Raw genomic sequence first — 15,181 nt, 5'->3', positions numbered from 1 at the left:
ATTCTTCATGACCCTTTTATTGTGGAAAATCTTTAAGCCCCAGAGTGGGCTCAGATTACCTAATATTTATTAAGACTTTTGATGTTTTCTTATAGTCTTAATCCACATCTCAGTGGATTAAGACTATAAGAAAAATCTTGCTTATAAATTATAGTGACAATGAAGATTGGAACATTCTAGGATGCAGGATATCTGGAAAGTCAATGATTTAAATGATATTAGGCTAGAGGTCAGAGACTTGTGAAAACAGAAATGAAGGCAAAGTATCTGATAAAGAAACTACCAACACACAGTAAACATTTAAAGGGCAGTGATCATTTGTTTTTTAACTTCCTATCACTGGAACCTTGTATTGTAACGTGGCACATATTAGATGCTGAATTAATATTTACCCAGTTGAGTATTTGCAGAGCTGATGAAAACCAAGTTGGGGATTTAGGCACACTGCTCTGCAATCACAGCAGGAGCAGAGGGTGGCTATGAAGTCTGTCATAAGCAGCAGTGTTAACCCTTCTGAGGACTGAGATATTTTTGAGGATTAGATCCAGGGCAGTGATATCTGTCTGTACTTTGACCTAAAGCAGCTCTGCCAGAGGAGTCTGGGGAATTTTAAGTTCTCACAGTGTGAAGCTGGACTCTAAATATAATAGGGTAGACTTTGGTCTTTAGGAAATCACTTTTTAAAACAGGCCAAATGATTGCAGAGAAAGGTGACCTAGCTTTGAGAAAACCCAATACATAAATATCAGAACTGCCAAAAGAGATAAATGTTACTGTCATGAAACTGCTTTAAATTTCCATCCCAAACCTCATTTTGAAATAGTTTTATTTTAAAAATGTTCTTTTCTTTAGGAAGAACATAAACTCTTTCAGGAAACTGCTCTGGGAACTCTGTATTAGGACAGGCTGGGAACTCAATTTATTACTAGAGTGTTTCTGAAAGAAGATCTATTGGACATACAGTTCAAGGTCACCTAGCTCCTAATTCCAATGAAAGTAAAAAACATAGCAAGTACTTGTAATGTTTCCTTTAAATAAGGGGAAAAAAAAGGCAATGTTTTTCTTAAAGGCTCTGGTTTTAGATGTTAAAAGTAATCTTAGGCAGTCAGAAGAGATACTCATGGGCAAACAGGGAGCTTGAATTGGAAAAGAAGAGTCTCTTTAATAGATTCAGGTTGTAATTGGGACAAAAGAGAATTCATCCCTAGGCTACCCTGGAAAGAGCTTGAAGACTGGCCCTGCGACAGTGTTGATACCTAAAGAATGTTGACACCTGACCACACAAATCTTGAAGACTTGAAATCTCAATAACTTGTAACCTACAATGGGGGGAATTTGACTTAAAATTAGAATTCAAGATAAAATGACAAAAAGTCAAAGATCAAGAAAAATATAATAGTCATGTTGTAGGGATTTTCTTTTTTAAAGATTTCTCTAAAATGTGATATTGAAATTTACACAGTGAATTTCCAACAGCTGTGCCAAGGTCTGTAGGAGATGGAGAATAAGGAAAAAATGTTTAAAATTTACAATTTGAGGCAGTGCAAATGAGCTACATTTGTGCTAAAAATACAGCATTCTTTGAATAGGATCACAGGAAATGATAATACTTCTCTTAGGAATAATAATTGAAGAGGTGAAATCCCTGTTGCTTCTTCAGTGAAGAATTCTTAGGTAGAAAGAGAAGGTGATAAAATATTTAGATAAAAGGAATGAAAGAGCAAAGATTTGTAATATACCTTTATTTAGCCCCACTGTATACCAAGTTGTATATCTCAGCACTAGTTTAAAAAAAGTGAATGTGAAACAAAAGTGTAAAAAAAATGTGAGAAAGAGTGCATGCACTAGTCTTAAAGATTTGATTCTCTGTACAAACTAGGGACTGATGATAGAGATCCTTGAACACAAGATGTATCTGATTATTGAAACCAATAAACATTAGCAGCATAGAAAGTTATATTCCAGTGAATTAAGTAGAAAATCATTTCTAGTTTTCCTTTGAATCTCCAAGGACACATAGAGGGACCACCACCTGGTGGCAGGGTACATACATTGCACCATCTGTTGAAAGAAAGAAGAGATATTCTGAAGTTCCAAACTGTGAGCTTTTATTTTTATTTATTTATTTTTTTTGTGAGCTTTTATTTGTAAAGTGATAAAACAACATGTTTACAGGATAAGAGGTGGTTACATATTGTATAATTAAAAGCTTCCTCCCTATTTCTTTTTAAATAGAGAAATACTCAGGTGCTTCTAAAATGAATTCCAGCACTCCTCTACACTTAAACCTGGTCTATACTTAAAGATAAAAATGGTAAGATTTCTATTTATCTGTCTGAACTTAATTGACAATTATAACCTCACCAACTGTCTAATGACAACATCAGCATATGATGTTCCATTTATCCTCCTTCCTGCAAATGTTGACTGATCATTGATGCCCAAGACAACTGTGGAAGACACATGTTGAAGACAGCAGGGAATCCATGAGGTTATATCCCTAAATGGAACAGAACTGTCCTCTTTCCTCTCCACTTACACCCCATTCCACACCAACTATTGAGCTTTACTTCAATGAAAAGCTGACTTTCTCACCTATTTGTGGATTTGCCTGTTATACAAATTCAATTTAATATACTATGTAACATCATCAGATAGATATTTTATTTTGGCATTTTGACTGTGTGTCAGCAAATAATACACAACATGACAACTCTGGGTTGGGTAAAAATATCCAATTTTGGATGAGGGTACAATTATCATTAAGAGATTCCAGTAAATTCAGAATCAAAGACTATGTATATGAATTCTTTTTCTATGGCTATGGATACAAATGAGAGGAAAATAGATATTAAATGGCTTGCCTAACAGCTGGGGTGTGTAGGGATACCTATGTGTGTGCATGAGTGAATATCTGTGCTTGGTTGGTGTCTTTTCCATTATTCTAAATAATTATTAAATCTAACCTGATTGTCTCTTGTATTTATTTGTCAGTGGTAAAAATGAAAAGGTAGTTTGGTTATTATCTTTTAAAAATAATTTTCTGTACTTAAGACATAGTTAATACTTCTGCTTTATCTGAGGTGCATATGGCATATTAATACTTCTGCTTTATCTGATGTGCATATTGCTTTCATTCTTTACCTCACTGACTGTTTCCTTTGCTGAGAAGAAGTTTTCCAGTTTGAATCCATCCCATTTATTGATTCTTGATTTTATTTCTTGTGCTTTAGGAATCTTGTTTAGGAACTGAGGACTTAATCTGACATGATGAAGATTCGGGCCTACTTTTTCTTATATTAGGCTCAGGGTCTCTGGTCTAATTCCTAGATCCTTGATCCATTTTGAGTTGAGTTTTGTGCATGGTGAGAGGGGATTAATTTCATTTTTCTATATATAGATTTATAGTTATCCCATCACCATTTGTTGAAGAGGCTCTCTTTTCACCAATATATGTTTTTGGTGCCTTTGTCTAGCTTTTATGTGGATTTGTTTCTGGGTCTTCTTTTTTGTACCATTGGTCTACAAATCTGTTTTGGTGTTAATACCATGCTGTTTTTGTTACTGTTGCTCTGTAGTATAGTTTAAGGTCTGGTTCAAGGGATGCCATCTGCTTCACTCTTCTTGCTTAGGATTGCTTTGGCTATTCTGGGTCTCTTATTTTTCCAGATGAATTTCATGATTGCTTTTTCTATGAGGAATGTCGTTAGGATTTTGATTGGAATTCCATTAAGTCTGTATTGTGCTTTTGGTATTATTGTCATTTTGACAATATTAATTCTGCCTATTCAAGAAGAAGGGAGATCTTTCAATCTTCTAAGGTCTTATTTAATTTCTTTCTTTAGCATTCTGCAGTATTCATCATAGAGGTCTTTTACCTGTTTTGTTAAGTTGATTTCCAAGTTTTTTTTTTTTTTGAGGCTATTATTAATGCTAAGTGAAGTAAGCCAATCCCCCAAAACCAAAGGCCAAATATTTTTTTCTGATAAGTGGATGCTGATCCATAATGGAGGTTGGGAGGGGGGAAGCATGGGAGGAATAGAGGAACTTTGGACAGGGCAATGGGGAGGGAAAGAAAGGGAGAGAACAGTGAAGTAGAAAAGATGCTGGAATGAGATGGACATCATTACCCTAAGTACATGTATGAAGACATGAATGGTGTGACTCTATTTTGTGTACAACCAGAGACATGAAAATTTGTGCTCCATTTGTGTACTATGAATTGAAATGCATTCTGCTGTTATGTATAACAAATTAGAACAAATAAATAAATTAATTAATTGAAAAAATACTTCTGCTTTATCTTCCCCAGCTTTAATAATCCAAATTCCATAAAATTCCTGAACTTAGTTTATCAAAACAAATTCTACATGTTTACGAGTCTTCCTTTGGTGTGTGACAGTTTTCTCATTGACCTTGTCGATTTCCGGCAATTGTGTGTGTTATTTTACATATCATCGCTCATAATATGATGGAATAATTAGCATTTATGGCAGAGGAATTATGGTGTGCAAGAAACCATGCAGGCATTATGTGACCACAACTTTGTTGTCACAGCTGAAACACAAGGAGACAGATCAGAATCATGTTAACAGGAGCCTTGAAGCAGGACTTTAAATTAGGACTATGTTCCCAGTGCCTAATATCAATATTGACTCTTGATCTTTGGAAAACCAAATCAAACCAAATTAAGTTTGTAGGTTGGGGAAGAAGAGGTTGAATTCTGCGGGGGAGAAATGCTGGGCAGAAAAGCATGGCTCAGACACACTGATATCTTTCAGTGCATTCTATATAATTGACTATAATTTCTCCAACTCATCCAGAGTTGCTTCTTTGTTTAACCAGAGGCCTCAGCCCCTTCTGTCTTAAAATGACTCAGAAAATGACAGTCCTCCAAAAACCAGCTTCCTTCTTCTAGGCATGCCAAAGTTCAGGAAGGCATTCCATCACCTCTGTGTTCTTCTCAACATTTTTGGGAACAGCTGAGAAATCTCTATTATAATTACAGAAACTGTAACAGAGACTTATTTAAAGATTATTGGAAAGTACAGAAACTAACTAAGAAGGATTAGTGTTTGAATTCTGCTGGGGACACAGTGGAAAGTAATATGGCCACAGGCTACGGAAGCGTTTGATTTTTTTGAATGTCAGATGGGCGCCTAAGACAGAGGTTCAAGTCTTGCTGCCTTTCAGTGTGTTACCCAGAGAGTTGACAGACAGACAGAGGCACCACTTTCCTCCTGTTTTTGTTTAGAGAAAAAATACTGCCAAAACCACATCCTTTTGTGAGGCTGCATCTGAGAGGATGCCTGGCACTGCAGCATTAATTAGGAAGTGCCCCTTCCAGTGGCCAGACCCTGTCTTGCTGAGATCACACTGTCAGATGCAGGCCAACTATCCAGCTCCTCCAGGTGGACCACAAAAGGAGGGTTTTTCACCCAAGTGGAATCCGTGCCTGTGCTAAGCTCTTGCACGTTAGAAATTCACTCTTGCATATCTTATGTTTCTCAATGACACCTCCAAGGATTTCATTTCTTTAGACCTTAAGAGATCTTAAAGGAGATAAAGAGTGAGGATTATCAGGCAGTCACTTGAAGAACAATAGACAAAGGCAGAGGCATCAGAAAAACACAGCAGTGCCCGCACACATCAATGCTTTGTTGTGATATGAGATCATGGTAATTTTTAAATGTTGTAATTTGGCAAATTGGATCTTCAAATAGGTGAGGAGGTTCACCTTAAAAAATAGCACTTTTACACAGGGATTGATTGCTCTTTTTGTAGTTTCTCTTCTCTGAGCGTTTGTTGTGTGTGTTTAATGCTCTACCCTTTGTTTTCCCAGCCCCACAGAAAGTGTGCTACTCTCTGCTGGTTTCTTATGATAGCTTTGCTCACTGAGGCAAAGCCGCCCCTGGAACTGTTCAATACATCTGACTGGCAGCTATCCTCATGTGTAGCAGAAAGACCCTGAAAACATACTTCCTCCCCCACCCCTATTTCTAAGATATGGCTGGAGTCAATGAAAATCAATTAACTGTTACCTGTCTAAATTTTATATCATCAAAGAATATCACATGTTTTTTTCAAACATACAGCAATTTTTCTTCTTTTTTTAAGTGAAATTAAATTACTGAATGATGAATAATTTATTCGCTAAGTCCTTTTAAGACTTTCATGTTTGTCTTTACCTTTTAAATAAATGTATACACATGTGCCATAGTTTAAGGCAAAGAAAATAGGTAATATTAATTTAATTACAGTGGTAACAGTAGTAAAAACTCTACAGTTATGTTGGCAGTATGGTGACTGATCCTGCTCTACTTAAGCAGATCTGCATAATTTATTTAATGAGGATAAGATGTCATATTTTGTGATTAACCAAAGATAATCTAACATTACTCACCTATCTTTTCTAACATCAAAAAATGTCAAATCCTTTATGTGTATCTAATCAAAAAAGGATGGCAAATATTGCTGATTATTCAGCTTGCTCTGGTTGAGTTTGAATAAAAGGGAAAAAAGATTTTGCAACTGTAAGGAGAAATAATGACTAGAATCACTACTAGGGCTAGTGCCCACTTCACCCAAAGAGAGTTGTCCAAAATTTTGCCAACCCCTTTAATTTTATTTGCAATAATCAACCCCCAATGTGTGAAAACTTTGAGTTTCTTATATTACCACATGGATATTCTCATAATTCTGTGAACTTCCTTATTCTTTCTATATTCCTATAGTCCTCAAATGTGACCTTCTATATTTATTGCTCTATACCCAAGCAACTGCCTCATACTCTCAGCCTCATCTAGAGCTTGCCTTTCCTTGATTCTACTGGAATCTCTTATGAGGTACCCATCCTCTAGGAAACTTTTTTTTTAGGTGTTTATTACCTAGTATCTATTGAGTTTCATTTTTTCTTTCCTCCACCACCTTCCATAATCCTGGAATTTGAGATTCCTTTCAGCATACCAGACTCTTTCCCTCTCTACCCAGATTCTGTGCTTTGTTTACTAAAGTTTCTGTAATCCAATAAATTCTTATGTAAAGTTCTATAATTTGCAGAATAATCACTCTGACAAAGCATTTTGTGGATGGCTTATCTAATACCATGTCCTCTCTGTTCCTCATCCCCTCCATCTCCACTGACCTCCACCTCTATATTAAATCACCACTTGGATTTTATCAAAAGACACAAATTCTCCTCTTTCATAATCACTATTTCACTTCTTTGGCCAAGATAGTTTCTTCTTCATTCTTGATTGTTCAGTTGTTTTTTTTTTTAATTTATTCAGTATCTGCACCTCACTGGCCTATAATGTATTGACCATTCTATTTTCTCCTATCCATTAAACCACCTTCTTTTGTCAGTTCCTTTCATTTTTAATTTGTATTATCATAGTTTGGCACCTCAAAAACCCACTAGGTGATGTTGTTTGTTACTTCATTATTTGATTTCTTCTCTCTCTCTCTCTCTCTCTCTCTCTCTCTCTCTCTGTGTGTGTGTGTGTGTGTGTGTGTGTGTGTCTTTCTCTCTCTCTCTTATATGCTGCAAAAGTCCCATTCTTATACTTTTGGAAAAATTCTTCATACCTACACCAAGAGCCTGAGAAATGCTAAGGAAAACTTTACAAAGTGATTTTAAACTGGTTTCATTTAAACTCGAAATCAATGTCAAATGGATTGTCCACACAGACCCGTAATACTATTCCAACTCACTCTCTTATTAGGATGTTTCTTTTCTGAGGCTGCTAAACTTTTGAGTATGTTCTTCATCCCTTCTGTTTACCTCTTTGCTTTCTCTAATTTTATGGAGAAAATGGCTGCCATCTGATGGCAATTTCCTCATCTTTGCCTTGTAAATCAGCAAAGCTCATTGGCATCAGCTCCTAGTCCATGCTCTTCTGTTACATCCTTTTCTTAAAAACAGCCCGCCTTTGGTTTTTCAGCCCATCTCTCTTTTATTCTGAACCTACTCTGTTCATTTCCCCCCTTGTTTGTATTTCATTTCGTGTCTTTCCTATGAATCCTTCATTTTACCTTTTAAAATTCTTGGGTTCTAAACTAAAACTAAGTCTTGAACTCTTCCTTTATTTTTTTCTTTAGTGACAGACCTCTTTTTCCTTAAACTTCATAAAATACCATTTATGATGTCTCTTTTTTAAATAGATCCATTCATCCGGCAAATATTTATTCAATAACTACTATGCACTACATACTACTCTAAAAACTGATTTGAGAATTATCCAGGTAGTATAAAGAATTTAAAATGTTTCTTGTATCAAACTTAAGTTTCTTCATCATAACCATTGTATGACAATAATATAACTATAATGGCTGTTGATGATGCCTTTTTTCTGTCTTTCACATCATTTGGGTGTTGCTATTTTTCTTCTTGTTTTGCTGTGTCAGGCAACTCTTGTGTACTGAGATGGCCAACTTGTTCTATATCTGCATCAGTATTATACTTGTTTTTCTATCATTCATTGTCTGTTAGATACCTTGAACAACATGCAGATACTTAGATATCCTAATATCTTGGCAAAATAGATTTGCATATAGTATGGCAAATACATCTCTCTCAGAATTGCAGGGAGAGAAGTCCTCTCTAAGTTTTTCTATGACTGTTTTTAAAGAATTACAGAAAGCACTGAATATGCATGTGGGTTAGAAATATGGCTCCTCATTTAACCTTCCCTGATTCCCTTTCTGCCTGGAGGTAATATTGGCACAACACTGTAAAAATGTAGTCAGAAAGTCATTCTACAATAAAACTTAGCGTAACCCAAAACATAGATTCTCTGCCTTTGTATACTTTGGAGTGCAATTTTCATCAGTGTCTAAGTAATTTAGGATGAATATCCAACACTAATCTAGCTTGTAATAATCACTCCCAACAAATGCTAGAACTCTGTTTACTCCTCATTTTCAGAATCCTGATGCTTAAAAGCCCAGTGCCACATCCTCCATTAAAGAGAATCCCTCCATGGGCTGGGGATGTGGCTCAAGTGGTAGCGCGCTGGCCTGGCATGCGTGCGGCCCAGGTTTGATCCTCAGCACCACATACAAACAAAGATGTTGTGTCCGCTGAAAACTAAAAAATAAATATTAAAAAAATTCTCTCTCTCTCTCTCTCTCTCTCTCTCTCTCTCTCTCTCTCGTTAAAAAAAAAAAATCCGTCCATGACTGTGACCTCATTCCTTCTATAAAGTTAATACATCTTATTTTTCCTTTAAGACTTCCCTGTTTCATGGCCCAGGACACTACTGGATTAATGTTATTTCACAGACTTTCAAAAAATATAACTGCTTTCACTAAGATGGTGTGAGAGAAGCCTTAGTGGTTCACAAACACTTACTAGTTAGGCATGACCTTTACCAGTTAGGGCAGAGACCTGTAATAAACATACTCCAAGATTCCAGAAAATTATTTTAATCAATAAAAGCTTATTTTCTTTAACACATAATAATATAACAAAGGTATTCCTGATTAGTGAAGGGAGAATTCCTCCACATGGTGATTCAGGAATCCAGTCATCTACCATTTTAGACAGTGCTGTGTCCTTGGGCTTCAGAATCTTCCTGGGCTATTAGGCAGTATCATTCATGAAGTACACTGTACTGTAGTCTTCTTCATTTAGTGGAAGGTGAATAGAGAGAAGTCGTGTTTACTCTTAACCATCTGGAAGAGGCATGTACTACCTCTGCTAATATTACATTGACAAGAACTGGTCACAAAAAGAAAAATATCAATAGCTTCCTCCATATGTAAGGAAACAAAATTTCTCCCCAGCTGGGCACCTGACTCTCATTACTACTTACACAATGGAAATGGATGCAAGAGTTTTTGGTGAACTGAAAATTCTATAGAATTATCACAGAATGTTTCCTGAATATTAAAAGGATATATCTGAATTGAAAGTGTGCTTACGTTAGCTCACACATTCACTATCAGTTAATACTTTCAGCAGTTGTACCAGCTCTCTGACTTGAAATTTAAGTGTCACATGCCCTGGCTGTTAGGGGGTATCAATCATGAAGTATCCTTTACTATAGTTGGACCAGTCACTAAGGTAGTGTTTTAAGAATCTGTGTTGTTCTTTGATGTTTCACTGAATCCTTTTTCATGTTTTGAAGCCTGCTGTTAAGCTCATAGCTACTAAACCTGTAGGCTTGGGGTTTGACTGGGGAGAAGAAGCAAATTATTTATTTCTGTTAAAGTTCAGCTTTGGTCATCTATGTCATTACTTCAGAGTCCCAGAAGTTCATCTCAACCTCTGTTTCCTCTAGGCTAGATTACTACAAATCCCTGTTTGCTGGCCACTGAATAAATTGTTCTCTGAACTAGCTTTTTGTTTCGTGTTCATCTTCTATTTTATCATTCCATATCATTATTATTATCATATGCTAACGTCTTAATGAAGATCAAAGTTTGAAGTTTCTATTTTCAGAATAATATGCATATTCATTCAAGGAAATAACATATTCCGAAAAATGGCATTAAAATTAATTTCGGAAATAAAACAAATTTCATTGTTTTATTTCTCCCTCAATGAATAACCAAAGTTTTCCTCTGGGTTTAATAAACATACTTGTTTGTGATCTCTCTGAATCTCCTTACACAGATACTCTGTCAAATTGGATGCATTCTGATGATATCTTAAGAAAGACAAACTTGTTGTATAAATATAATGGATATAAAATCCTATTTAAATTTGTATGCACCATGAAATTACTGTCTTTATTAATTCAAAACCTGTATTCACTCTCAAATTATTATTTTAATGCATTTTTCCTGCTTTTCAATTTTGAGGATTATCCTCACCCGTCATTTTCTCTGCACTAAGAAGGAGAGCACAGGCTATGATAGCTTGGAAATATTTGGAAAGCTCTGTGGATGACTCCATACTGAAAAGTAAAGAAGAATAGTTAAAGAAAACTGAAAAGTGAAGTGCTTGTGAGAATTTGGGATGGGAAATTTCTGCATTTAGTGTCACATCACGTCTAATGTCTCTCTCATCATGTTGGCAGACAGGGACATTTGACTCAATTTATACAGACTTCTTTAATGATGAAACAGCTACTTACGAATGGGAAAATGCAGACAGGTAGGGAACTTAGCTCTTAGTGCTTTGCTGGGGCTGGCCCGTTTGTCAAGAGATGTGAGTGTTACATTCAATGTTTGTAACCCATTGGTGTCACACCTGCTGTCACATTCTCTCTTATTGTTTGGTCTAGAGGAACAACAAACCCCTGGCTTTAAGAGTTATTTCCCTAATATCTTCAAAGTCAGTTAAAAACTTAATGCTATGATAGTTGATTTTCTATATCATCTTGACTGGGCCAGATATTTGGTCAAATATTATTCTGGATGCTTCAGTGGAAGTATTTTTAGATGAGATTAAAACTTAAATTAGTGGACTTTAAGTAAAACAGATTATCATTCATAATGCAGGTGACACTCATCCAGTCAGTGAAAGATCTTAATAGGACAAAGACTGACTTCTTCCAAGCAAGAAGGAATTCTGCCAGTGGAACACCTCCAGACTGGAACTTCAGCCCTTCCCTGGGTTTGCAGCCTTCCTGTGCATCTCATCACAGTTTGGATTTGCCAAGTCTCCACAATCTTATGCACAATTTCTTAAAATAATTATATATGTTATATTATATATGTATGTACCATCTTCTTTTTCTGTTTCTCCAGAGAGCTCTGATTAATATGAGAGATATGCCAAACAAAATTAATATGAGAGATATGCCAAACATAAATGCATACCTACAAAACTTCAGTTTTGTAGGTATGCATTTATGTATTCTTGAGATGTGAATGCTTGTAGAATAAATTTATATTTTTATATAAGAGAAGATAATTTTGAAACATTATACAATTTTAAGTTATATATCTATAATCAATAAGTATAAATATGAATAATAACAATAAATCTAGTAATAATTCATTGTGCTCCGTGGTCTTTTTTAAAAGAAAAAAAACCTAAAAATACAGTTTTCAAACATTTATAAAACTTGGTGTTCACAAAATTCTGTAAGTTTGTCTTGACATAGTGTTTTTTTTTAAAATTGATTTTATTTTTTCTAAATACATGACAGCAGAATGCATTAAATTCTTATTACACATATACAGCACAATTTTTCATATCTTTGTATATAAAGTATGTTCATGCCAATTCATGTCTTCATACATGTACTTTGTTTTTTCCCATTAAAGTCATTATTACATATATACCACAATTTTTAATATCTCTGTTTGTATATAAAGTATGTTGACACCCAATTGGTGTCTTCATACATGTACTTTGGATAATGATGTCCGTCACATTCCACCATCCTTGCTAATCCCCTGCCCCCTCCCTTTCCCTCACACCCCTCTGCTCTATCTAGAATTCATCTATTCCTCCCATGTTCTCCCTCCCTACCCCACTATGAGTCAGCCTCCCTTATATCAGAGAAAACATTTGTCATTTGCTTTTTGGGGATTGGCTAACTTAGCATTATCTTCTCCAATGCCATCTATTTACCTGCAAATGACAAGATTTTATTCTTCTTTATTGCTGAGTAAATTCTGTTGTGTATATATGCCACATTTTTTAATCCATTCATCCACTGAAAGGCATCTAGGTTGGCTCCACAGTTTAGCTGTTGTGAATTGTGCTGCTATAAACTTTGATGTGGCTGTGTCCCTGTAGTATGCTGATTTTAAGTCCTTTAGGTATACTCCGAGGAGAGAGATAGCTGGGTCAAATGGTGGTTCCATTCCCAGATTTCCAAGGAATCTCCATAGTGCTTTCCATATTGGTTGCACCAATTTTCAATCCCACCAGTAATGTATGAGTGTACCTTTTCCCCCACATCCTTTCCAACACTTATTGTTGTTTGTCTTCATAATATCTGCCATTTTGACTGGAGTGAGATGATATCTTAGAGTAGTTTTGATTTGCATTTCTCTGATTGCTAGAGATGATGAGCATTTTTTCACATATTTGTTGATTGATTGTATAACCTCTTAAAGCTTCCCTTAGACATTTATGACAGTGACTTTCCCCTATTTAATTTTTGCTATGAACTGTCATTCCAAAATTGATCCCTAATTGAACTCACATGAGTATGTGTGTTTATATGTGTTTGAAAGAAAGCAGTTGATCTGTAACATTTTGTCTTCTTGAACTAAAATTTTTCTCTTTGACTTAAATTGGATGATAAGAAAGAATGTGATGGACATCATTATACAAAGTACCTGTATGAAGACTTGAATTGGGTGTCAACATACTTTATATACAAACAGGGATACAAAAATTGTGGTATATATGTGTATTAAGAATTGTAGTGCATGGACTGGGGATGTGGCTCAAGTGGTAGCACGCTCACCTGGCATGCGTGCGGCCCGGGTTCGATCCTCAGCACCACATACAAACAAAGATGTTGTGTCTGCCGAAAACTAAAAAAAAATAAAAACTAAAAAAAATAAAAAAATTCTCTCTCTCTCTCTCTCTCTCTCTCTCTCTCTCTTTTAAAAAAGAATTGTAATGCAAAAAAAAAAAAAGGATAGTGTTACCTTAGATTAGGTAGAGGGAAGTGAAAGGAGGGGAAGGCAGGGGATGTGAGGATAAGAAAGATAGTAGAATGAAACAGACATTATTACTTTATGTGACTGTATGAACCAATGTGATTCTACAATATGTATAATCAGAAAAATGAGAAATTACATCCCATCCATGTATGATATATCAAAGTATATAAGTGCATTCTACTGTCATGTATAACTAATTAAAACAAATAAAAAAATTTTTTATTTATTTATTTATTTTCTTTTTTTTATTGGTTGTTCAAAACATTACAAAAACATTACAAAAACATTAAAAAAACATTACAAAGCTCTTGACATATCATATTTCATACATTTGATTCAAGTGGGTTTTGAACTCCCAATTTTACCCCAAATACAGATTGCAGAATCACATCAGTTACACATCCACATTTTTACATAATGCCCTATTAGTAACTGTTGTATTCTGCTACCTTTCCTATCCCCTACTATCTCCCCTCCCCTCCCCTCCCATCTTCTCTCTCTACCCCATCTACTGTAATTCATTTCTCTCCTTGTTTATTTTCCCATTCCCCTCACAACCTCTTATATGTAATTTTGTATAACAATGAGGATCTCCCTCCATTACCATGCAATTTCCCTTTTCTCTCTCTTTCCCTCCCACCTCATGTATCTGTTTAATGTTAATCATTTCTTCCTGCTCTTCCTCCCTGCTTTGTTCTTAGTTGCTCTCATTATATCAAAGAAGACATTTGGTATTTGTTTTTTAGGGGTTGTCTAGCTTCACTAAGCATAATCTGCTCTAGTGCCATCCATTTCCCTGAAAATTCCATGATTTTGTCATTTTTTAGTGCTGTATAATACTCCATTGTGTATAAATGCCATATTTTTTTTTATCCATTCATCTATTGAAGGGCATCTGGGTTGGTTCCACAGTCTAGCTATTGTGAATTGTGCTGCTATGAACATCGATGTAGCAGTATCCCTGTAGTACGCTCTTTTAAGGTCTTCAGGGAATAGTCCGAGAAGGGCAATAGCTGGGTCAAATGGTGGTTCCATTCCCAGCTTTCCCAGGAATCTCCATACTGCTTTCCCAATTGGCCACACCAGTTTGCAGTCCCACCAGCAATGTACAAGAGTACCCTTTTCCCCACATCCTCGCCAGCACTTGTTATTCTTTGACTTCATAATGGCTGCCAATCTTACTGGAGTGAGATGGTATCTTAGGGTGGTTTTGATTTGCATTTCTCTGACTGCTAGTGATGGTGAGCATTTTTTCATGTACTTGTTGATTGATTGTATGTCCTCCTCTAAGAAGTGTCTGTTCAGGTCTTTGGCCCATTTGTTGATTGGGTTATTTGTTTTCTTATTGTTTAATTTTTTTAGTTCTTTGTATACTCTGGATATTAGGGCTCTATCTGAAGTGTGAGGAGTAAAAATTTGTTCCCATGATGTAGGCTCCCTATTTACCTCTGTATTGTTTCTCTTGCTGAGAAAAAACTTTTTAGTTTAAGTAAGTCCCATTTGTTGATTCTTGTTATTAACTTTTGTGCTATGGGTGTCCTATTAAGGAATTTGGAGCCCGACCCCACAGTATGTAGATCGTAGCCAACTTTTTCTTCTATCA

The 15,181-nt window shown here is 35.7% G+C and overlaps 1 long non-coding RNA gene across 3 annotated transcripts in view; it reads left to right on the top strand.

Annotated features, from left to right (window-relative positions):
• Window positions 1-11,890, top strand: part of LOC107143987 — a 76,802-nt gene extending 64,912 nt beyond the window's left edge. For 2 of the 3 annotated variants that reach the window (XR_001503749.2, XR_007348512.1), the window contains one exon: window positions 11,449-11,889. This is a non-coding gene — a long non-coding RNA (uncharacterized LOC107143987). Of the gene's footprint in view, window positions 1-11,448 lie in introns of all 3 variants that reach the window. The other variant, XR_007348513.1, reaches the window with a different exon arrangement.
• Window positions 11,891-15,181: the final 3,291 nt, after the last annotated feature.

This window comes from Marmota marmota, unplaced genomic scaffold, assembly GCF_001458135.2.
Source record: "Marmota marmota marmota unplaced genomic scaffold, marMar, whole genome shotgun sequence".
NCBI lineage: Eukaryota > Metazoa > Chordata > Mammalia > Rodentia > Sciuridae > Marmota > Marmota marmota.
Note: the sequence above shows the minus strand (reverse complement) of the source record. Positions and strands in the feature narration are given on the sequence as shown.